This window comes from Kogia breviceps, chromosome 1 (assembly GCF_026419965.1).
Source record: "Kogia breviceps isolate mKogBre1 chromosome 1, mKogBre1 haplotype 1, whole genome shotgun sequence".
Classification (NCBI taxonomy): Eukaryota; Metazoa; Chordata; class Mammalia; order Artiodactyla; family Physeteridae; genus Kogia; species Kogia breviceps.
Genome location: NC_081310.1, coordinates 104,340,978 through 104,367,173, shown reverse-complemented (window position 1 = coordinate 104,367,173; position 26,196 = coordinate 104,340,978). Strand labels below are relative to the sequence as shown.

The window sequence follows — 26,196 nt, the reverse complement described above, 5'->3', positions numbered from 1 at the left end:
GGAAGAGGATTTTAGTTACATTCTGAATATACACTCAATGATGGCAGCCAGTTAAGTCTCAAACCTTAGTGTGTATGAGGGGAATTGTTAAGCATGCAAATTTTAGTTCTCTCTCTTCCTCTCCTCACACTCCCAGAGATTATGTTTCAGTAGGACCAGGAGGCTTACCTATAATCTCCATATTTAAATATTACTCTAAGTGATTCTGAGATAGGGGGTCAGTGACTCTTCTTTGGAAACCATAGCCATGACAGAAATTAATTTCACATATTAAGAGTCAGTTCCAGGAAGTGGAGAAATCTAGATGTCGCAGATAAATTGTGGAGAAAAAGAATTAAGGTTTCCAGAAGAAAAGCTTCTAGTTTTTAAATATTCTTTCACGAACAATTTTGTTGTAAAACTAATGAGGAAACTAATTACCAAACACAAGAGTAAAAAGGAAATTGACCTATTTTGCCTGTGAGCTTCCTACTCAGTGTTCAGTGTCCAGTTTAAAAGTAACCATCTTTGGAAGTTATATCAGGCCTCTCTGTCACATGCCTTCATCATACTCCATATTTGCTGGATCAGAGCAAGAATCGCGTTGAGTTTAGTTGTCTAGCTGCATGTCTTCCCTAGTGGACTAAATGCTCTTTAAGGAAAGAAATTGTCTCTTTCTTGTGCACCAAAGTATCCCCAGAGCTTATTAGGATGCCAGGAATACGCCAAGTGCTTAACCATTATTTATTGAAGGAAGAATCTCTGAATGGAAAATAGCTGGTTGATGTTACCAACATAGGAAATGGACATGAGACCAGGTGGAAATTGCCTGAAGGGTGTGCTTCTATCAAACAGATAATGACTTAAGCAACATAGACACAGCAGAGGTATATTCAGAAGATAACGTTGAGCCCTGTGGCCTTGAGGACATTCTTGTTTGGAGAAGGGAGTAGATTTTAGTGCATGGGCAAGGATTGGAGATAAAAATCCTTATTCATAAGAACAATCTCCCTGTAAGAACTACACAGTTCTTACAGGGAGAACTGTAAGAGACTCCTTGGGGACTCTTACAGTTGGGGTAGAGACTTTGAACCTGTTTGATTTTCTGTTCTGTTATTCTATGATTACTGTGGTTATTCTTCAGTGTTATCAAACAGTCTTTTGGGGAAGCTTGAGCATGGTAAGCTTGTGAGGAATAGAGCTGGTGGTTAGATTTCCCAGCTGTCAGAGAAGTAATCATCCCAGATATTAGAATCCAGACTTGAGCAAAGAAACGGACAACTGAAATGTGGATTCTTAAAAATTCAAACTCACAGAAACAGAGTGGAATGGTGGTTGCCAGAAGCTGGGTGGAGGGGGAAATGGGGAGATGTTGGCCAAAGGGTACACACTGTAAGTTATAAGTTGAATAAATCCTGAGGAACCTAATGTACAGCATGGTGAATATAGTTAATAATAGTGTGATTGTATACCTGAAATTTGCTAATAGAGTAGATCTTAAGTGTTCTCCCTACAAAGAAACAGAAACAAAAACGATAACTATGCGAGATGAGAGATGTGTTAATTAGCTTGATTGTGGTAATCATTTCACAATGTATAGAAAATTATTACATCTTACACCTTAAATATATACAATTTTGGTTTCACAATTATACCTCAGTAAATTTGGGGCTGGAGGGTGGGGAGGAAACACAACTGACTTAAAACATAATCCATCTCTCCAGATTATGTTTTTAACAGAATTGTTTCAAATTTAAGTAAAATATATTATTTGCCTGCTTTAAAATTCAGGTTTTATAGTTTCTGTGTATTCCAAGCATGCCAGAGAAGAAATGAAGGACACAAATAAATTAGAGAAGAAAAGGAAAGAACTTATGAAAAAGGTACAAATGCAGCCTGAAAAGGGTGCAAGCCAGTCCCAGAAAACAGTTAGCCAGCTGCACGAACTGGGAAAAGTCACTTAACCTCTTCTCTACCTGAATCTCATTAGTAAAATTAGGAGAAAGGATGAAATAATTTATAAGGGTTCTATTAGCTTTAAAATTTTTATGAGTTCAGAGCCTTTAAAAACTTGGCATCTTCAAAAAAAACAGCACTGAGAATTTTTTTTCAATATTCCTTTTATCTATAATGGAAACAAGTTAAAAATAATTGGCCTAATGTTCACAAATCCATTAAATATTTACTGCTTACTCTCTTGATGACCATTTTGATTCAATATGCATGTATAAATCATCAATATTTCCAAAATTCAAAAATGTGCACTAAGGAATTTATGGCTTCTGTGATGGTTTTGAACTAAAATATGATATACTTTCTTGTTTGTGTGTTTTTATGCTTATCATTTGTCAGTAAGCCCTAGAATCTAAGTATAATATTATATATACATGCTAAGTGCTTAGTTTATCATTATAATTTTCATCTTTAATTGCAAATTGCATAACTTTTCTAGAGTTTCTCCATTTATTTTTTAAATGTTAGTGTCCAGGTAACAACCAGAAAAAAAAAGGAACTTCTCCAAACCATGTGGTATGCTAACACTGAAAATAAAATGAGTGTTATTTCCCATGAGGGAAATGTAGTTAAGGATAAAGAGGAGATATATATATATAGATAAGAACATTTGCTTATACACAAATAATGAGATAATTCTACTTTATAATTCTGTACATTTTTCTTATTTTAATGGAATCTATGTCCCTGCTAGTAATTTGCTTTTTTAATAAAAAATTTATTATTGAGTTTTCTTCTTAATTACATACTACCATCTTTTTGTGTGTTTACCCCAAATATTTATAGAATAATTCTCTATACTAGATGTTGTACAGTAAATATTTGTTGATTGCTGATTGATTAACATTTTAAATGCTGCTTCCAGCACTTCCTTCCCATCCTCAGTGTGACAAATACTGTCACTACCTACGTTCACAGCCTTCCACCCCTGATTCTTCTAGGAACATGTGAGGCTGTTGTGGCCAATGAGACACAAGACTACATCATCTTGCAAGATTTTTTTCATACTCTTCAGACAAAGGGGAGGGATGCCTTTTCATTCAATATTTGATTAGTCTTTTGAGAAGCTATCTGAATCTATTGTAGCCTTCTTGTAAGGCTGGAGAAAGTAACACACATGCAGAGGATGGCAGAAAAGAGAGATTCTGAACCAATTGTGTAGTACCACCCTACCTCTAAATAAGAATTCTTGACACATGACATAATAAATTTTCCTTACTGTTTAAGCCACTTTTAGTTGGGTCTTCTGTATCTTGCAGCTGAAACTGATACACTCGTTCCTTTATTTCCAATCTCCATACATATAAACATGATATTCTTATAGAGCCTATGTAGTCTGAAATCTTAGATAAGAGTAAAATAGCACATCAGTACTATTTCCTTTGAGAAAAACACTGGCCACAGGTGTAAGCACTACCTCAACTATATAATAATAATGACAGTAGTTTACAATTATTGAGCACTTTCAATGAATAAAAAGGACGTTGTGCTACGAACTTCACCTATATTATTTTATATTCACAACAAACGTCTAAATTGGGGAATAACATTATCTCTATTTTTAAAAAGCAGAAAATGTGGCAGCAAGATAATAAGTAACCCACAGCTAATAAGTGAATAAACTGAAGATTTGATTGGAATCAGCTAGTTATCATTATGCTATCTCTTAATAAATATGTGTGGAGGAAGGTGGAGGAGCATAACATTTTATGACAAGGAGATATTCCACACCTATGTAGAATTCTTCAAAATTGGCAGCATTTAGGAATAAAATGAACAGACTAGCACATCATCTTGGTGTTCTCTAAGCTTATCACTCATAGCTCTGTGCACAGATTGAACTAATAATTTACAGGTATGGGAGTGGGGGGATTTAGCACTGTATGTATAGCATATGTAATTCAAGGAAGAATATTTAAATGACATGTAGCAACAGTAATATTTCTCTACATTAGGAAAATTATGCACGTTCACTGATAGTTTCAAAGTTATAGATAGACACACCTCTGAACACAATTAGAAAAATATGCCATATTTCCCTGGACATACTTTATACCCCTTCTATATTGAAAAAAATACTGAATTGAATTGGAAAGCAGACCATTAAGTTGAATCAGAGTTTATAATTTTAAAAACTACTCTTTTATTGACTTTGAGAATCTAGGAGACTCAGGATATAAAATACAATTTTTTTTCTGAGTAGACCACAATTCAAGATCTACAGTGACTAAAATTTGGTATTGAAATTGTCAAAATTAATTTTCTTAAACAATTTTATCAGTAACTAATAATATATCAATATTTTACTCAATAGACATGATCTTTACAACTAATTTTAAAATTTTACATATTATTTTATAATATAATATTTGTTATATAAAATTGATATATATCAGTAAAAATATTTTATATATAAAAATCATGAAGCATGAAAATATAACAGTCATGAACCCTGCAGCCAGCTCAGGAAGTAGAATATTACCCATGTCACCAAGGCTGTACATATGCTTTCCTCCAAACCCCATCTCCCTGCCAATCCCAAAAGGTAACCAATATCTTGAATGTTGGGTTTTCTGATGTAGACGTATCTGTTTCTAGATTTTGAAGTGTGTAACATGATATTATTAACTTTGTGGTTTGCAACTTTCTTGTCTCACTCAAGGCTATGTTTCTTAGATTCACTGTGTTGCATGTAGCTATAATTTGTTCATTTTCATGGCTACATAATTTTCCACTGAGTGCCTATATAACAGTCTCTTAATTCAGTCACTTAACAAACAATATTTTGTTTTTTTCCAGTTTTTAAAATTTCTATTAAAATATGTTTATTGTGTGTTCAAATTATCTCTATTTTTAAATTTCTTTCTTCTTAATGTATCAATAATTGAAAGGGTGACTGGAAGTCTCTATGATTGGAGATTTATCACTTTGCTCTTGTTTCAACCATTTTTCCTGTATATATTTTAGAGATGTTTTATTAGGTGCACACAATTTAATTATTTAATATTCTGATGAATTTTTTGACATGTATTTGGCCACTTTATTCCTAATTATGCTGTTTTATTCATTGAAGTTTATTTTATTAGTCTTCAATAAAACTACAGTGGATTTTTAAAATTAATGTTTTCCTGCTATATATTTTTCTATACTTCTTTCAACTTTTTCATGTCTTTATGTTTTAGTGGTGGCCATTTAGACGAGGGACTCTAAAATTGTCTTTTTCCCTAGAAAATGGACCTTGAGGCAAAAGCTTATGTGCTATGACTTTCTTGGGTATGCAATCCCAGAGAAGTAGGAGTGAAGGAAAAACTGAGGATAATAAGGAGTATATTGTTGAGATGGTCACAGCTTTGCATCACAGTTGGTTGTTAATTGTTGCAGGATATCCCAGAAGGGTTATATGTAACTAATTGCAACTTGGAACAGTCCAGTGAGGGGAAGGAAAAGCAAACAATTTATTTGCAGTATCCTCTGTTTTCTATATGCCCCATGCAGTAATAACTCCCCAGTTTCTGGGTTGTGTTAGTTGGCCCCTCCAGGTATATGCTGGGGAAGCCAGAGCCTCCAGGCATGCAATACAGCCAACAGGCAAATGTAATGTCTTTACGTCAGTTGGTGCAACATGTGAAGGCTTCTAAATTTGTGGCAATGGCAGTGGCAGTGTCCGGAGCTTCATAACTGTGGAAGGTGTGACTATTTGCTAAAGTGTCACTCCCTCTACCCCATCACTAGTGAGGGAAGTGTCTGAGGTCTGGAGATGTAGGTGGTTTCAAGCAGATCTCAGGTTGTGCATAAACCAAGCCCAGTATGGTCCATCCCTGGCACCACTTGGATCAGCTTGCAGTCAATCTCATGTGAGTACAAGTGCCCACACTTTTTTCTCTGAGAGCTGAGGTGCAAGTCCAATCTGTTTAGGAGGTAGTGAATTGTAAGAAACTGAAAAGCTTACAGAGTTTTAGCAAATCATAGTTACAGTCCTCATTGCTGCAGCTGGTCCAGTGCTATAATTAAAGGATTTAAGGAATAAAAAGTGCAGAGAGTAACAGAAATGCAAAGAGAAAGAAGATGGCATTATGCTAGGTTTAGAATATTTAAAACTTGTAAGGATTCAGAAATTATATCATCTTTAGTTTTTTCTTATTTTGATCCCCCCTCCCACTAACCACATGTCAAACATTTTTCACTTATTATGGAATTGATCTTCTTAACATTTACCCCTTTATGAATACTTTTAGAATGAAAAATACATTTTTTAACTTCTCCTAAATGCAGTGAGAATGGATTTGTTGTGTAAATTATAAAATTGATTCTACTTTTGAGTGGTCCATCATGCAGCAAAATGTCAATTAGATAACCAAGTTTCTCACTATCCTACGTGATTCTTTGAATGAGGCTATGAAGTTAAACCACTGTAAAAAATATAAGAACAAAACGTAAAGCTGATTGTTCTATACCCTATATAGAGTATGTATTTATATAATACAAAAGTTATTTGAAATGTTAACCAAAAAGTTTCCTAGGTACAACTTGATGGGATATAACTCAATATTGGAAGACAGAAAAGAAGGGTAAATATATTTTTAACAAGCTTAGTGGAAGGTGGAGGAGCATAACATTTTATGACAAGAAGATATTCCACACCTATGTAGAAATCTTCAAACTTTGGAAGGAACAGAGGAAATAAAGAAACAAGGGAAGGGGACAAAAGGAGTAAAACCATTGGAGAATTCTGTAAAGAATTCCCCTCCTGGGTATATAACTAAAAAAACAAAAACACTTTTTAATTCAAAAAGATACATGCACCCCAATGTTCATAGCAGCATTATTTACAGTTGCCAAGATATGGAAGCAACTTTTGTGTCCATCAGCACATGAACGGATAAAGAATGAAATACTACTCAGCCATAAAAGTGAATGAAATTTTGCCATTTGCAGCAACATGGATGGACTTGGAGGGCATTATGCTAAGTGAAATAAGTCAGACAGAGAAAGACAAATACTGTATGATATCACTTGTATGTAGAATCTAAAAAATAGAACAAATTAGTGAATATAACAAAAAGAAGCAGACTCACAGATATAGAGAAGAAACTAGCAGTTACCAGTGGGGAGAAGGAAGGGGGGAGGGGCAATTCAGGGATAGAGGAGTAAGAGGTACAAACTACTAGGTATAAAATAAGCTATAAGGATATATTGCAGAACATGGGAATATAGCCAATATTTTATAATCACTATAAATGGAATATAGCCTTTAAAAATTATGAATCACTATATTGTACACCCATAACTTACATAATATTGTACAGCAACTATACTTCAATTAAAAAAATTTTTTTTAAAGAAAATAATTCCCATGACACTCTCCTGATAAACATTACAAGGCTATCATGAAGGCAAGGCACAGTGTTTGCTAAAGAGGGAGTTCAACTACCTGAACTTTCTCCCAAAGCAGAGTATCTGAAAACATGTTAATTATATTGATAAGTGTATGCCCAGAAGGATGCCACGAAATTAGTGAGTTAGAATATCTATAATTAATTTTCATCAACGTGGAAAAACCAATTGGTGATACAAAAGTGACAGGACAATTAGAAAAATAATGGCCATCTAATCAATATGACTCTTATCTGTTTGCTAGTTTTCTGCCTGTTTCACTGACACCCAGTTTCCCATCCCAGCTAAAGAGGGGCTCTGACAGCAATTCCTGGGATGGAGTTCTGTGAGATAGGCCTGATCATAGGAATAGGGTGAAATTCATTCACAGATTGTAGAATATGGAGTGGAGAAACATTAGAAAGTCAAGATCCAAGGGCAAGCCTGGGATCAAGCAAAACACTGTATTAACACCTCTGTCTGAGGAAGATGGGGTGAGATGTTGAAACTGGGACCAAGTCAACAGACTAGGACCCTGTGCCCAGCTAAAGGGGTTTTTGAGAGCATTTCTAGAATCACTGAACTGGGAGAATTTAACTTAGCCCTACAGGTAGTAGCTGCTTCAAACATCACCCAACTCAAATTAGATTCATTTTAGGATTTTATTCTTTTCCTCTTTTCTCACTGCAAAATGTTATTCCAATGATTGGGTGAATATATATACTCTATTGTATTGGTCTTATACCTAAAAGTGGAATTGCTGGTAGCTCATATATTCAGTTTTAGTAGATATTGTCCAACCATTTTCCAAAGTAGTTGTACTAGTTTACATTCATACTAGCACTATATGAGGTTTCAGTTGTAGCATAATCTCACCAACACTAGCATTATCTGAATTTTTCACTTATTTTACCATCCTTATTAGAGTTTAATTGCTTTACAATGGTGTGTTAGTTTCTGCTTTATAACAAAGTGAATCAGCTATCCATATACATATCTCCTCCGTCTTGTATCTCCATCCCACACTCCCTATCCCACCCCTCTAGGTGGTCACAAAGCACAGAGCTGATCTCCCTGTGCTATGCGGCTGCTTCCCACTAGCTACCTATTTTACATTTGGTAGTGTATGTAAATCCATGCCACTCTCTCACTTCATCCCAGCTTACCCTTCTGCCTCCCCATGTCCTCAAGTACATCAAGTCTTTATTCCTGTCCTGCCCCTGGGTTCTTCAGAACCACTTTTTGTTTCTAGATTCCATACATTTGTGTTAGAATATGGTGTTTGTTTTTCTCTTTCTGACTTACTTCATTCAGTATGATGGACACTAGGTCCGTCCACCTCACCACAAATAACTCAATTTCGTTTCCTTTTATGGCTGAGTAATATTCCATTATATACATGTGTCACATCTTCTTTATCCATTCATCAGTCGATGGACACTTAGGTTGCTTCCATGTCCTGGCTATTGTAAATAGAGCTGCAATGAACATTGTGGTACATGACTCTTTTTGAATTATGGTTTTTTCAGGGTATATGCCCAGTAGTGGAATTGCTGGGTCATATGGTAGTTCTATTTCTAGTTTTTTAAGGAACCTCCATACTGTTCTCCATAGTGGCTGTATCAATTTACATTCCCACCAACAGTGCAAGAGGGTTCCTTTTTCTCCACACCCTTTCCAGCATTTATTGTTGCTAGATTTTTTGATGATGGCCATTCTGACTGGTATGAGGTGATACCTCATTTTAAGTTTGATTTGCATTTCTCTAATAATTAGTGATGTTGAACATTCTTTCATGTGTTTGTTGGCAATCTGTATATCTTTGGAGAACTGTCTATTTAGGTCTTCTACCCAGTTTTGGATTGGGTTGTTTGGCTTTTTTTGATATTGAGCTGCATGAGCTGCTTGTAAATTTTGGAGATTAATCCTTTGTCAGTTGCTTCGTTTGCAAATATTTTCTCCCATTCTGAGGGTTGTCCTTTTGTCTTGTTTATGGTTTCCTTTGCTGTGCAAAAGCTTTTAAGTTTTAATAGGTCTCATTTGTTTATTTTTGTTTTTATTTCCATTTCTCTAGGAGGTGGGTCAAAAAGGATCTTGCTGTGATTTATGTCATAGAGTGTTCTGCCTATGTTTTCCTCTAAGAGTTTGATAGTGTCTGGCCTTACATTTAACTCTTTGATCCATTTTGAGTTTATTTTTGTGTGTGGTGTTAGGGAGTGTTCTAATTTCATTCTTTTTCATGTAGCTGTCCAGTTTTCCCAGCACCACTTATTGAAGAGGCTGTCTTTTCTCCATTGTATATTTTTGCCTCCTTTATCAAAAATAAGGTGACCACATGTGTGCGGGTCTATCTCTGGGCTTTCTATCCTGTTCCATTGATATATATTTCTGTTTTTCTGCCAGTACCATGCTGTCTTGATTACTGTGGCTTTGTAGTATAGTCTGAAGTCAGGTAGTCTGATTCCTCCAGCTCCGTTTTTCTTTCTCATAATTGCTCTGGTTATTTGGGGTCTTTTGTGTTTCCATACTTGTGAAATTCTTTGTTCTAGTTCTGTGAAAAATGCCAGTGGTAGTTTGATAGGGATTGCGTTGAATCTGTAGATTGCTTTGGGTAGTATAGTCACTTTCACAGTGTTGTTTCTTCCAATCCAGCAATATGGTATATTTCTCCAACTGTTTGTATCATCTTTAATTTCTTTCATCAGTGTCTTATAGTTTTCTGCATACAGGTCTTTTGTCTCCTTAGGTAGGTTTATTTGTAGGTATTTTATTCTTTTTGTTGAAATGGTAAATGGGAGTGTTTCCTTAATTTCTCTTTCAGATTTTTCATCATTAGTGAATACGAATGGAAGAGATTTCTGGGCGTTGATTTTGTATCCTGCTACTTTACCAAATTCATTGATTAGCTCTAGTAGTTTTCTGGTAGCATCCTTAGGATTCTCTATGTATAGTATCATGTCATTTGCAAACGGTGACAGCTTTACTTTTCTGATTTTGATTCCTTTTATTTCTTTTTCTACTCTGGTTGCTGTGACTAAAACTTTCAAAACTATGTTGAATAATAGTGGTGAGAGTGGACAACCTTGTATTTTGGGTTTGTCATATATGGCCTTTATATGTTGATGTAAGTTCCTTCTATGCCTACTTTCCACAGGGTTTTTATCATAAATGCGTGTTGAATTTTGTCAAAAGCTTTTCTGCATCTATAGAGATGATCATATGGTTTTTCTCCTTCAATTTGTTAATACGGTTTATCACATTGATTGATTTGTGTATACTGAAGAATCCTTGAATTCCTGGGGTAAACCCCAGTTGATCATGGTGTATGATACTTTTGATGTGCTGTTGGATTCTGTTTGCTAGTATTTTGTTGAGGAATTTTGCATCTATGTTCATCAGTGATATTGCCCTGTAGTTTTCTTTCATTATGACATTTTTGTCTGCTTTTGCTATCAGGGTGATGGTGGCCTTGTAAAATGAGTTTGGGAGTGTTCCTCCCTGTGCTATATTTTGGGAGAGTTTGAGAAGGATAATGTTAGCTCTTCACTAAATGTTTGATAGAATTTGCCTGTGAAGCCATCTGCTCTTGGGCTTTGTTTTTTGGAAGATTTTTAATCAGAGTCTCAATTGCAGTGCTTGTGATTGGTCTGTTTATATTTTCAATTTTTCCTGGTTCAATCTTGGAACGTTGTGCTTTCCTAAAAATTTGTCCATTTCTTCCAGGTTGTCCATTTTATTGGCATATAGTTGCTTGTAGGAATCTCTCATGATCTGTTGTATATCTGGAGTGTAACTTGTTACTTCTCCTTTTTCATTTCTAATTCTATTGATTTTCCTCCTCCTTTTTTTTTTTGATGAGTCTGGCTAATGGTTTATCAATTTTGTTTATCTTCCCAAAGAACCAGCTTTTAGCTTTATTGATGTTTGCTATTGTTTCCTTCATTTCTTTTTCATTTATTTCTGCTTTGATCTAATGATTTCTTTCCTTCTGCTCACTTTGGGGTTTTTTTGTTCTTCTTTCTCTAATTGCTTTAGGTGTAAGGTTAGGTTGTTTATTTGAGATGTTTCTTGTTTCTCGAGGAAGGATTATATTGCTATAAACTTTCCGCTTAGAACTGCTTTTGCTGCATCCTATAGGTTTTGTGTTGTCGTGTTTTTATTGTCATTTGTTTCTAGGTATTCTTCGATTTTATCTTTGATTTCTACAGTGATCTCTTGGTTATTTAGTAGTGTATTGTTTGGCCTCCATGTGTTTGTATTTTTTTGCACATTTTTTCCTGTAATTGATATCTAGTCTCATAGTGTTGTGGTTGGAAAAGATACTTGATACAATTTCAATTTTCTTAAATTTACCAAGGCTTGATTTGTGACCCAAGATACGATCTACCCTGGAGAATGTTCCTTGAGCACTTGAGAAGAATGTCCTGAGAAAAACATTGAAAGAATGTTCTATGAGCACTTGCTTTTGGATGGAATGTCCTATAAAAATCAATTAAGTCTATCTTGTTTAATGTATCATTTAAAGCTTGTGTTTCCTTATATATTTTCATTTTGGATGATCTGTCCATTGGTGAAAGTGGGGTGTTAAAGTCCCCTACTGTGATTGTGTTACTGTCTATTTCCCCTTTTATAGCTGTTAGCACTTGCCTTATGTATTGAGGTGCTCCTATGTTGGGTGCATAAATATTTACAATCGTTATATCTTCTTGGATTGATCCCTTGATCATTATGTAGTGTCCTTCTTTGTCTCTTGTAACAGTCTTTATGTTAAAGTCTATTTTGTCTGATTTGAGAATTGCGACTCCAGCTTTCTTTTGATTTCTATTTGCATGGAATAGCTTTTTCCATCCCATCACTTTCAGTCTGTATGTGTCCCTAGGTCTGAAGTGGACCTCTTGTAGAGAGCATATACATGGGTCTTCTTTTTGTATCCATTCAGCAAGTCTATGTCTTTTGGAGTATTTAATCCATTTACATTTAAGGTAATTATCAATATGTATGTTCCTATTACCATTGTTTTAATTGTTTGGGGTTTGTTATTTTAGGTATTTTTCTTGTCTTGTGTTTCCTGCCTAGAGAAGTTCCTTTAGCATTTGTTGTAAAGCTGGTTTGGTGGTGCTGAATTCTCTTAGCTTTTGCTTGCCTATAAATGTTTTAATTTCTCCATCGAATCTGAATGAGATCCTTGCTGAGTAGAGTAATCTTGGTTGTAGGTTTTTCTCTTTCCTAACTTTAAATATGTCCTGCCACTCTATTCTGGCTTGCAGAGTTTCTGCTGAAAGATCAGCTGTTAACCTTATGGAGATTTCCTTGTATGTTATTTGTTGTTTTTCCCTTGCTTGTTCTAATATTTTTTCTTTTTATTTAATTTTTGACAGTTTGATTAATATGTGTCTTGGAGTGTTTCTCATTGGTTTTATCCTGTATGGGACTCTCTGTGCCTCCTGGACTTGATTGACTATTTTCTTTCCCATGTCAGGGAAGTTTTCAACTATAATCTCTTCAAATATTTTCTCAGTCCCTTTCTTTTGCTCTTCTTTTTCTTTTCTCTTCTTCTGGGACCCCTATAATTTGAATGTTGGTGTGTCTAATTTTGTCCCAGAGGTCTCTAAGACTGTCCTCAATTCTTTTCATTATTTTTTCTTTATTCTGCTCTTCAATTGTTATTTCCACTATTTTATGTTACTGGTCACTTCTCTGTTCTTCTGCTTCAGTTATTCTGCTATTGATTCCTTCTAGAGAATTATCAATTTCATTTATTTTGTTGTTCATCATTGTTTGCTCTTTAGTTCTTCGAGGTCCTTGTTAAATGTTTCTTGTATTTTTCCCATTCTATTTCCAAGATTTTGAATCATCTTTACTATCATTGCTCTGAATTCTTGTTCAGGTAGACTGCCTATTTCCTCTTCATTTGTTTGGTCTGGTGGGTTTTTATCTTGCTTCTTCATCTGCTGTGTATTTCTCTGTCTCCTCATTTTGCTTAACTTACTGTGTTTGGGGTCTCCTCTTCGCAGCCTGCAGGTTTGTAGTTACCATTGTTTTTGTGTCTTCTCCCAGTGGCTAAGGTTTGTTCAGTGGGTTGTGTAGGCTTGCTGGTGGAGGGGACTGGTGCCTGTGTTCTGGTGGATGAGGCTGGATTTTGTTTTTCTGGTGGGCAGGTCCACATCTGGTGGTGTGTTTTGGGGTGTCTGTGACCTTATTATGATTTTTGGCAGCCTCTCTGCTAACGGGTTTTGTTGTGTTCCTCTCATGCTGGTTTTTTGGCACAGGGTGTCCAGCACTGTATCTTGCTAATCGTTGAGTGGAGCTGGGTCTTAGTGTTGAGATGGAGATCTCTGAGAGAGCTTTCACCATTTGATATTACATGGAGTGGGGAGGTCTCTGGTAGACCAATGTCCTGAACTCAGCTCTCCCACCTCAGAGGCACAGGTCTGACACCTTGCTGGAGCACCAAAACCGTGTCAGCCACATGGCTAGTTTTCAGGTTTCACTTCACCACAAAGCTTCATAAGGTCTGAAGACAGTGAGCTTCCTTCTTATCCTGGGTTGTTTAAAGGTACATCCTCATCAGTGCTGTCCGCAACATTTTAGTGAGTCCAACAGCTGGGCAGATGGGAACCATTAAGAAATGATGCACCTCTTGGTGTCTACCTGTATTTTTCATTTTACTCATTCTGGTGGGTGAGTAATGTTATCTCAGTCTGGTCTTAGTTTGCACTAACTTGATCAATGATATTAAGCATGTTTTATCATATTCACTGGCCATTTGGATGTCCTCCTATGTGAACTGTCTATTCAAATCATTTGCCTATTTTTCTCCTGGACTGTATGCTTTTTTCTTATTGATTTGAAGATGTTCTTAATATATTCTAGATAAAAGTCTTTTGTCAAATATCCATCTGCCTATCTATCTATCATCTATCTATCTATCTATCTATCTCTCTATCTATCATATATCTATATCTTTACCATTGTGTCTTGGTTTTTTTTTTTTTTTTTTTATCTTTTTTTTTTTTTTTTTAAACATCTTTATTGGAGTATAATTGTTTTACAATAGTGTGTTAGTTTTCCCTCTACAACAAACTAAATCAGTTATACATACACACATGCTCCCACATCTCCTCCCTCTTGCATCACCCTCTCTCCCACCCTCCCTATCCCACCCCCCCAGGCGGTCACACAGCACAGAGGTGATCTCCCTGTGCTATGCAGCAGCTTCCCACCAGCTATCTAATTTACATTTGATAGTGTATATATGTCCCTGCCACTCCCCCACTTCGTCACAGCCCACCCCTCCCCCTCCCCATATCCTCAAGTCCATGCTCGAGTGAGTCTGTGTTTTATTCCCGTCCTACCACTAACCTCTTCATGACATTTTTTTCCCTTAGAGTCCATATATATGTGTTAGCATACGGTATTTGTTTTTCTCCTTCTGACTTACTTCACTCTGTATGACAGACTCCAGGTCCATCCACCTCATTATAAATAACTCAGTTTCATTTCTTTTTATGGCTGAGTAATATTCCATTGTATATATGTGCCACATCTTCTTTATCCATTCATCTGTTGATGGACACTTAGGTTGCTTCCATGTCCTGGCTATTGTAAATAGAGCTGCAATGAACATTTTGGTACATGAGTCCTTCTGAATTATAGTTTTCTCAGGGTATATTCCCAGTAGTGGGATTGCTGGGTCGTATGGTAGTTCTATTTGTAGTTTTTTAAGGAACCTCCATACTGTTCTCCATAGCGGCTGTATCAATTTACATTCCCACCAGCAGTGCAAGAGGGTTCCCTTTTCTCCACACCCTCTCCAGCATTTATTGTTTCTAGAGTTTTTGATGATGGCCAATCTGACCGGTGTGAGATGATATCTCATTGTAGTTTTGATTTGCATTTCTCTAATGATTAATGATGTTGAGCATTCTTTCATGTGTTTGTTAGCAATCTGTATATCTTCTTTGGAGAAATGTCTATTTAGTTCTTCTGCCCATTTTTGGATTGGGTTGTTTGTTTTTTTGTTATTGAGCTGCATGAGTTGCTTATAAATTTTGGAAATTAATCCTTTGTCAGTTGCTTCATTTGCAAATATTTTCTCCCATTCTGAGGGTTGTCTTTTGGTCTTGTTTATGGTATCCTTTGCTGTGCAAAAGCTTTTAAGTTTCATTAGGTCCCATTTGTTTATTTGTGTTTTTATTTCCATTTCTCTAGGAGATGGGTCAAAAAGGATCTTGCTGTGATTTATGTCGTATAGTGTTCTGCCTATGTTTTCCTCTAAGAGTTTGATAGTGTCTGGCCTTACATTTAGGTCTTTAACCCATTTTGAGTTTATTTTTGTGTGTGGTGTTAGGGATTGTTCTAATTTCATACTTTTACATGTAGCTGTCCAGTTTTCCCAGCACCACTTATTGAAGAGGCTGTCTTTTCTCCACTGTATATCCTTCCCTCCTTTATCAAAGATAAGGTGACCATATGTGTGTGGGTTTATCTCTGGGCTCTCTATCCTGTTCCATTGATCTATATTTCTGTTTTTGTGCCAGTACCATATTGTCTTGATTACTGTAGCCTTGTAGTAGAGTCTGAAGTCAGGGAGCCTAATTCCTCCAGCTCCATTTCTCGTTCTCAAGATTGCTTTGGCTATTCGGGGTCTTTTGTGTTTCCATACAAATTGTGAAATTTTTTGTTCTAGTTCTGTAAAAAATGCCAGTGGTAATTTGATAGGGATTGCATTGAATCGGTAGATTGCTTTGGGTAGTATAGTCATTTTCACAATGTTGATTCTTCCAATCCAAGAACATGGTATATTTCTCCACCTATTTGTATCATCTTTAATTTCTTTCATCAGTGTCTTATAGTTTTCTGCATACAAGTCTTTTGTCTCCTTAGGTAGGTTTATTCCTAGATATTTTATTCTTTTTGTTGCAATGGTAAATGGGAGCGTTTTCTTAATTTCACTCTCAGATTTTTCATCATTAGTGTATAAGAATGCCAGAGATTTCTGTGCATTAATTTTGTATCCTGTTACTTTACCAAATTCATTGATTAGCTCTAGTAGTTTTCTGGTAGCATCCTTAGGATTCTCTATGTATAGTATCATGTCATCTGCAAACAGTGACAGCTTTACTTCTTCTTTTCCTATTTGGATTCCTTTTATTTCTTTTTCTTCTCTGATTGCTGTGGCTAGAACTTCCAAAACTATGTTGAATAAGAGTGGTGAGAGTGGGCAACCTTGTCTTGTTCCTGATCTTAGTGGAAATGGTTTCAGTTTTTCACCATTGAGAACGATGCTAGCTGTGGGTTTGTCATATATGGCCTTTATTATGTTGAGGAAAGTTCCCTCTATGCCCACTTTCTGCAAGGTTTTTATCATAAATGAGTGTTGAATTTTGTCAAAAGCTTTCTCTGCATCTATTGAGATGATCATATGGTTTTTCTCCTTCAGTTTGTTGATATGGTGTATCACATTGATTGATTTGCGTATATTGAAGAATCCTTGCATTCCTGGGATAAACCCCACTTGATCATGGTGTATGATCCTTTTAATGTGCTGTTGGATTCTGTTTGCTAATATTTTGTTGAGGATTTTTGCATCTATGTTCATCAGTGATATTGGCCTGTAGTTTTCTTTCTTTGTGACGTCTTTGTCTGGTTTTGGTATCAGGGTGATGTTGGCCTCATAGAATGAGTTTGGGAGTGTTCCTCCCTCTGCTATCTGTTGGAAGAGTTTGAGAAGGATAGGTGTTAGCTCTTCTCTAAATGTTTGATAGAATTCGCCTGTGAAGCCATCTGGTCCTGGACTTTTGTTTGCTGGAAGATTTTTAATCACAGTTTCAATTTCAGTGCTTGTGATTGGTCTGTTCATATTTTCTATTTCTTCCTGGTTCAGTCTCGGCAGGTTGTGCATTTCTAAGAATTTGTCCATTTCTTCCAGGTTGTCCATTTTATTGGCATACAGTTGCTTGTAGTAATCTCTAATAATCTTTTGTATTTCTGCAGTGTCAGTTGTTATATCTCCTTTTTCATTTCTAATTCTATTGATTTGAGTCTTCTCCCTTTTATTCTTGATGAGTCTGGCTAATGGTTTATCAATTTTATTTATCTTCTCAAAGAACCAGCTTTTAGTTTTATTGATCTTTGCTATTGTTTCCTTCACTTCTTTTTCATTTATTTCTGATCTGATCTTTATGATTTCTTTCCTTCTGCTAAATTTGGGGGTTTTTTGTTCTTCTTTCTCTAATTGCTTTAAGTGCAAAGTTAGGTTGTTTATTCGAGATGTTTCCTGTTTCTTAAGGTATGATTGTATTGCTATAAACTTGCCTCTTAGAACTGCTTTTGCTGTATCCCATAGGTTTTGGGTCGTTGTGTCTCCATTGTCATTTGTTTCTAAGTATTTTTTGATTTCCTCTTTGATTTCTTCAGTGATCACTTCGTTATTAAGTAGTGTATTGTTTAGCCTCCATGTGTTTGTATTTTTTACAGATCTTTTCCTATAATTGATATTTAGTCTCATAGCGTTGTGGTCGGAAAAGATACTTGATACAATTTCAATTTTCTTAAATTTGCCAAGGCTAGATTTGTGACCCAATATATGATCAATCCTGGAGAATGTTCCATGAGCACTTGAGAAAAATGTGTATTCTGTTGTTTTTGGATGGAATGTCCTATAAATATCAATTAAGTCCATCTTGTGTAATGTATCATTTAAAGCTTGTGTTTCCTTATTTATTTTCATTTTGGATGATCTGTCCATTGGTGAAAGTGGGGTGTTAAAGTCCCCCATTATAATTGTGTTGCTGTCGATTTCCCCTTTTAAGGCTGTTAGTATTTGCCTTATGTATTGAGGTGCTCCTATGTTGGGTGCATAAATATTTACAATTGTTATATCTTCTTCATGGATCGATCCCTTGATCATTATGTAGTGTCCTTCTTTGTCTCTTGTAATAGTCTTTATTTTAAAGTCTATTTTGTCTGATATGAGAATTGCTACTCCAGCTTTCTTCTGATTTCCATTTGCATGGAATATCTTTTTCCATCCCCTTACTTTCAGTCTGTATGTGTCCCTAGGTCTGAAGTGGGTCTCTTGTAGACAGCATATATATGGGTCTTGTTTTTGTATCCATTCAGCCAGTCTGTGTCTTTTGGTGGGAGCATTTAATCCATTTACATTTAAGGTAATTATCGATATGTATGTTCCTATTACCATTTACTTGTTTCGGGTTGTTCTTGTAGGTCTTTTCCTTCTCTTGTGTTTCTTGCCTAGAGAAGTTCCTTTAGGATTTGTTGTAGAGCTGGTTTGGTGGTGCTGAACTCTCTCAGTTTTTGCTTGTCTGTAAAGGTTTTAATTTCTCCATCAAATCTGAATGAGATCCTTGCTGGGTAGAGTAATCTTGGTTGTAGGTTTTTTTCCTTCATCACTTTAAATATGTCCTGCCACTCCCTTCTGGCTTGTAGAGTTTCTGCTGAAAGATCAGATGTTAATCTTATGGGGATTCCCTTGTGTGTTATTTGTTGTTTTTCCCTTGCTGCTTTTAATATGTTTTCTTTGTATTTAATTTTTGACAGTTTGATTATTATGTGTCTTGGCGTGTTTCTCTTTGGGTTTATCCTGTATGGAACTCTCTGTGCTTCCTGGACTTGATTGACTATTTCCTTTCCTATATTAGGGAAGTTTTCAACTATAATCTCTTCAAATATTTTCTCAGTCCCTTTCTTTTTCTCTTCTTCTTCTGGGACCCCTATAATTCGAATGTTGGTGCGTTTAATGTTGTCCCAGAGGTCTCTGAGACTGTCCTCAGTTCTTTTCATTCTTTTTTCTTTCTTCTGCTCTGCAGTAGTTATTTCCACTATTTTATCTTCCAGGTCACTTATCCGTCCTTCTGCCTCAGTTATTCTGCTATTGATCCCATCTAGAGTATTTTTAATTTCATTTATTGTGTTGCTCATCGTTGCTTGCTTCCTCTTTATTTCTTCTAGGTCCTTGTTAACTGTTTCTTGCAAATTGTCTATTCTATTTCCAAGATTTTGCATCATCTTCACCATCATTATTCTAAATTCTCTTTCAGGTAGATTGGCTATTACCTCTTCATCTGTTAGGTCTGGTGTGTTTTTATCTTGCTCCTTCATCTGTTGTGTGTTTTTCTGTCTTCTCATTTCGCTTATCTTACTGTGTTTGAGGTCTCCTTTTTGCACGCTGCAGGTTCGTAGTTCCTGTTGTTTTTGGTGGCTGTCCCCAGTGGCTAAGGTTGGTTCAGTGGGTTGAGTAGATTCCCTGGTTGGGGGGACTAGTGCCTCTGTTCTGGTGGATGATGCTGGATCTTGTCCTTCTGGTGGGCAGGTCCTCGTCTGGTGGTGTGTTTGGGGATGTTGGTAACCTTATTATGATTTTAGGCAGTCTCTCTGCTAATGGATGGGGCTGTAGACCTGTCTTGCTCTTTGTTGGGGATAGGGTGTCCAGCACTGTTCTTTGCTGGTCCTTGAGTGAAGCTGGGTCTTGGTGTTGAGATGGAGGTCTCTGGGAGATTTTCGCCGTCTGATATTACGTGGAGCTCGGAGGTCTCTTGTGGACTAGTGTCTTGAGGTTGGTTCTCCCACCTCAGGGACACCGCCCTGGTGCCTGGCTGGGGCGCCAAGAACCTTTAATCCACACGGCTCAAAATAAAAGGTAGAATAAATAGAGAGGAAAGAAAAGGAAGGAAGGAGGGAGGGAGGGAAGGAAGGAAGAAAGGAAGGAAGAAATGAAGGAAGGAAGCAAGAAAGCAAGGACAGAAGGTGCAGAGGAAGAAAGGGAGGAAGGAAGAGAGGAAGGGAGGAAAGAAGGGGGAAAGAAGGAAGAAAGGAGGGAAGGAGGGAAGAAAGGAAGAAAGAAAGGGAGAAGACAGAGTAGTATAAAGTATAGTTATTAAAATAAAAAATAATTATTAAGAAGAAAAATTTCCTTTTAAAAAACAAAAAACAAAAAAAACAAAAAAAAAACAAAAAAACAAACAAAAAACAGAAAAATGGGTCGGTCTAACCCTAGGACAAATGGTGCAAGCAAAGCTATACAGACAAAATCTCACACAGCAGCACACACATACACACCCACAAAAAGAAAAAAGGGGAAAATAATAGTATATCTTGCTCCCAAAGTCCACCTCCTCAACTTGGGATGATTCGTTGTCTATTCAGGTTTTCAACAGATGCAGGGCACTTCAAGTTGATTGTGGAGCTTTAATCCGCCGCTTCTGAGGCTGTTGGGAGAGATCTCCCCCTCTCCTCTCTGTTCACACAGCTCCTGGGGTTCAGCTTTGGACTTGGTCCCGCCTCTGCGTGTAGGTTGTCCGAGGGCGACTGCCCTTCGCTCAGACAGGACGATGTTAAAGGAGCAGTTGATTCGGGGGCTCCAGCTCACTCAGGCTGGGGGGAGGGAGTGGCACGGGGGCGGGGCGAGTCCGCGGCGGTAGAGGCCGACGTGACGCTGCACAGGCCCAAGGCGCGCCGTGCGTTCTCCCGGGGAAGCTGTCCCTGGATCCCGGGACCCCGGCAGTGGCGGACTGCACGGGCTCCCGGGAGGGCCGGTGTGGAGAATGACCTGTGCTCACACACAGGCCTCTTGGTGGTGGCAGCAGCAACCTTAGCGTCCGACACCCGTCTCTACTGTCCGTGCCGACAGCCGCGGCTCGCGCCCGTTTCTGGAGCTCCTCTACGAGGTGCTCTTAATCCCCTCACCTCACACCCGAGGAAGCAAAGAGGCAAGAAAAAGTCTCTTGTCTCTTCGGCAGCTCCGCCCCCGGTTCTAGGGCTCCTTTAAGCGGCGCACTTAATCCCCTCTCCTCGCGCCCAGGCAGCAAAGAGGGAGGAAAAGGTCTCTTGCCTCTTCGGCAGCTCCAGACTTCTCCCGAACTCCCTCCCAGCCAGCCGTGGCGCACTAGCCCCCTTCAAGCTGTCTTCACTCTGCCAACTCCAGCCCTTTCCCCGGGATCCGACTGAAGCCCGAGCCTCAGCTCCCGGCCCCGCCCGCCCCGGCGGGCGAGCAGACAAGCCTCTCGGGCTGGTGAGCGCCGGTCGGCACCGATCCTCTGCGGGAATCTCTCCGCTTTGCCCTCCGCACCCCTGTGCCTGAGCTGTCCTCCGCGGCTCCGGAGCTTCCCCCTCCGGCGCCCGCAGTCTCCGCCCGCGAAGGGGCCTCTAGTGTGTGGGAGTCTTTCCTCCTTCTCGGCTCCCTCCCACTGGCGTAGGTCCCGTCCCTATTCTTTTGTCCCTGTTTATTCTTTTTTCTTTTGCCCTACCCAGATATGTGGGGAGTTTCTTGCCTTTTTGGAGGTCCGAGGTCCTCTGCCAGCGTTCGGTGGGTGCTCTACAGGAGAAGCTCCACGTGTAGATGTATTTCTGATGTCTCTGTGAGGAGGAAGGAGATCTCCGCGTCTTACTCTTCCGCCATCTTTAAGCCGTCTCTGTGTCTTGGTTTTGATTCTATTAATGGTGTTTTTTATCACTGGACATTATTAATTCTATGCAGTGAAACTTACATACTTAACTTAAATATTATCCAGTTAATCATTCTTTCCTTTATGTAAACTTAATGCTGTGTCCTGATGAATAAATCTTTGCTTCCTCCAAAGCCAAACAAAAACTCCATTATGCTTTTTCTTAATCTTTATTGTTTTAACTTAAAAAATTTGATCTACAATCTTTCTGAAATTTACTTTTCTGTATGGCATGAGGTAGTTGTTGCATTTCTACACAGTAACAATGAAGCATCTAAAAAATAAACAAGGAAAAAAATTCCATTCACAGTAGCATCAAAAACAATAAAATACTTAGGAATAAATTTAACCAAGGAGGTGAAGGATCCATACACTGAAAACTACAAAACTTTGGTGAAACAAATTGAAGAAGAAGCAAAAAAATGGAAAGATACCCACGTTCATGGATTAGGAATTAATATCTTTAAAATGTTCATACTACCCAAAGGCATGTATAGATTCAATGCAATCCCTATCAAAATTCCAGTGGTTCTTTCCATAATAACAGCAAAACAATTCTAAAATTTGTATGGAACCACGAAAGACCTCAAATATCCAAAGCAATCCTGAGAAAGAAGAAGAAAGCTGGAGGCATCACACATCCTGATTTCAAACTATACTACAAAGCTATAGTAATCAAAAAGTATGGCATTGGCATTAAATATAAACACACTGATCAACAGAACAGAATCAAAAGCCCTTAAGGAATACGCAGTGGGGAAAGGATAGTCTCTTCAATAAATGGTGCTGGGAAAACTGGATAACCATATTCAGAAGAATGAAATTGGACCCCTGTCTTACACCACTGACAAAAAATTAACTCAAAGTGGTTGATTTAAACATAAGACCTGAAACTGTAAAGCTCTTAGAAGAAAGCATAGGAAAAAAGCTCCATGACATTAGTCTTGTAATGATTTCATAGATATGACATCAAAAGCACAAGCAACAAAAAAGCAAAAATTAATCAGTCAGACTACTTCAAGCTAAAAAGCTTCTGCACAGCAAAAGAAATGATCAACAAAGTGAAAAGACAACCCATGGAATGGGAGGAAATATTTGCAAATTATATATCTGATAAGGATTTAATATTCAAAATATATAAAAACTCACACAATAGCAAAAAATAATCAATTAAAAATGGGCAGAGGAACTGAATATTCATTTTTCCAAAGAAGACATACAAATGAGCAACAGTTACATGAAAAAGTACTCACCACCACTAATCATCAGAGAAATGCAAATCAAAACACAAGACATATCACTACACGTTAGAATGGCTTTCACCAAGAAGACAAGAGATAACAAGTACTGTCAAGAATAGAGAAATTGGAACTCTTGTGCACTGCTGATGGGAATGTAAATTGGTATAGCCACTGTGGAAAACAGTATGGATGTTGTTCAAAAAATTAAAAACAGAACTACCATATTATCCAGCAATGCCATTTCTGGGTATATATCTAAAGGATATGGAAACATATCCTTGAAGAGATATCTGCACTCCTGTGTTCAACGCACCATTATTCATAATAACCAAGATATGGAAACAATAATGTGAATGATGAATGAATAAAGATGTGATATATCTTTATCTATCATCTATCTATCTGTCTATCTATCTGTCTATCTATCTATCTATCTATCTATCTATCTATCTATCTATCTATCTATAATCTATCTATATATCACATACACAATGGAACATTATTCAGCCAAGAGAAAGAAGGATATACTGCTATTTGTGACAACATGGATGAAACTTGAGGGCATTATGATAACTGAAATAAGTCAGAAAAGAAAGACAAATACTGTATGATATCACTTATATGTGGATTCTAAAAAGGTGAACTTTTAAAATAAGATGAATAAGTTCTGGGGAACCTAATGTGCAGCATTGTGATTACAGTTAATAATACTGTATTATACACTTGAAAGTTGCTAGGAGAGTAGATTGTAAATGTTCTCACCATAAAAAAAGAAATGGTAATTATGTGACGTGATGGAAGTGTTAGCTAACACTATGGCAGTAATCATTTTGCAATATATAAGTGTATCAAATCACCACATTGTACACCTTAAACTCACACAGAATTATGTGTCAATTATATCTTAATAAAGCTGGGGGAACAACTATCATTTTTTCATATGGATATTCAATGGAACCAGTATCCCTTATTCTCCACTGCCCTGCAGTGACATCTTTGTCATACATAAAGGGAACAGGTGAGTGTGCGTCTGTTTCTGAATTCTCATTTGTTTCTTTGGCCTGTTATTTTGTCAGTACCATACCGTCTTCATTACTGCAGCTTGACAATAAGACATGATAACTGGCACTGGAAATTCTTCCACTTTATTTTTCTAAAAGATCATCTTGACTATTTTTGGACCTTTGTATTTCTATATAAATTTTAGAATCAGCTAATCAATTTCCACCAGAAAAAAAACTCTTCTGGGATTTTAGTTGGAATGCATTGAATCTATAGATCACTTATAAGGGGGAGAATAGTTATACACTATTATATCTTCCAATTCATGAACAAATTATATCCATTCATTTATTTAGGTTTTTAATTTCTCTCAACAATGTTTTGTAGTTTCTAGGATACAGAATTTACATATTCTGTTGGATTTTTATCTAGATAGTTTATGTTTTATGCTATTGTAAAAGTTATCTTTAACATTTCTATTTTATATTTTCTGTAGCTGGTATATAGATATACAGTTGATTTTCAGTATATTTACCTTGTATTTAGTAATCTTGATGATTACTAAATAAATTTTAGTAATTTGTCCACTTTTTTTTGGATTTACCACATATGTAATTATATTATTTATAAATAATGACAGTTTTATTTCTTCCTGTAATATTATTTTCATTTCTTTTTTTCAGATATTTTTGCACAGACTGGAACCTCCAGACACTCTTGTCCCATTCCCAAACTCTGGGGAAAGCTTTCAATAAAATGGAAGATCCCAAATGTTCCCAGCTTACACAATTCTTTTTTTTTCATGAATTGTATTTTATGTTTCTTTATCTATTGGTATGATTGTATGTGTTTTCTCCTTTTTTTCTATTAAGGTCAATTATATTGATTTATTTTTGGCTGCTAAAACACCACTACAATTCATGGAATAAAACTGACTCATTTTAACACACTGCACTTTTTGGTGCAGGATTTATTTTCATCTGTGTTCATGTAAAAAAATTTGTGTGATTTTAATTTTTTAAAATATATCCAGATTTTCTGGAATTATACAGCCCTCAAAAAGAATGGGAAGTTTTTCTTCTGTTTTTTTTTTTTTTTTTTTTAATCCTCTGGAAGTGTTTCTATAGAATTGGTGTTGTTTCTTCATAAATATTTGGAAGAAGTCACTGGTGAAATCAACTTGACAGGATTTTTTTGTGTAAAATTTTCAATAATGGGTTCCATTATTAAAATAGACACAGAATTATTTAATTTTCTATTCCTTTTCCTGATGTCTTTCACAAATTTTGTTTTTTAAGGTATCTATTCCTTTCATCTAAACTGTCAAACGTATTTGTGCAAAGTCATTCAAAACATCCTTTATTATCTTTCTAATATTGATAGAACCTATAATGACATCTCATTTTTGTTCCTGATTTTCGTAAGCTGACTTTCTCTCTCTCTCTTTTTTTTAAAAAAAACTTAGTCAGGCCTGTCTCCTGTCTGTGATAATCAATTTTATTATTCAAAAACAGAAGACAACTTAGCACTTTGTTGAATTTTTCTGTTGTGTGTTTGCTTTCTATTTCATCTATTTCTACTTTTATTTTTATTTTATTCAAACTACTTTTCTGTGTTTAATATGCTGTTCCTTTTTCTAGCTTTTTGAGATGGAAACTCTGATATTGATTATTAGCACTTTCTTTTCCAATATAAGATGTTAAAGCTATAAATTGTCTCTAGAGAACATTGCTGTAACTAAGTTTTCATGTGCTGTATTATTATTTAGTTCCTAAGATTTTCTGATTTCCACTGTGGTTTTGTCTTTCAATCATGCAAACTATATTACTTGATTTCCCAAAGTTGGAGATTCTCTAGTTATTACTTTATAGCTTAATTCAGCAGTGGCCAGAAGCCTATACTCTGTATTATTCAATTATTTGAAACTTTTTTGGAATTTTTTTTATTTTTATGGGACTTGCCAAGTTTAGATTTTGGTACATATTCAATATGCATTTAAAGATAATGTATATTCTATCATGATTGTATGCACTGTTCAATTTATGCCAATAAATAATTTCCTGTGTTGTTCAGATCTATATTCTTTTTTTTTTTTTTTTTTTTTTTGCGGTACACGGGCCTCT

General features: G+C 36.5%; 1 long non-coding RNA gene across 1 annotated transcript in view; it reads left to right on the top strand.

Annotated features, from left to right (window-relative positions):
* The window catches only part of LOC136794468 (uncharacterized), a 105,465-nt gene extending 80,415 nt beyond the window's left edge, over positions 1-25,050 (top strand). Inside the window, exon 4 of the long non-coding RNA XR_010841262.1 lies at positions 24,757-25,050. This is a non-coding gene — a long non-coding RNA (uncharacterized lncRNA). The remainder of the gene's footprint in view (positions 1-24,756) is intronic.
* Positions 25,051-26,196: the final 1,146 nt, after the last annotated feature.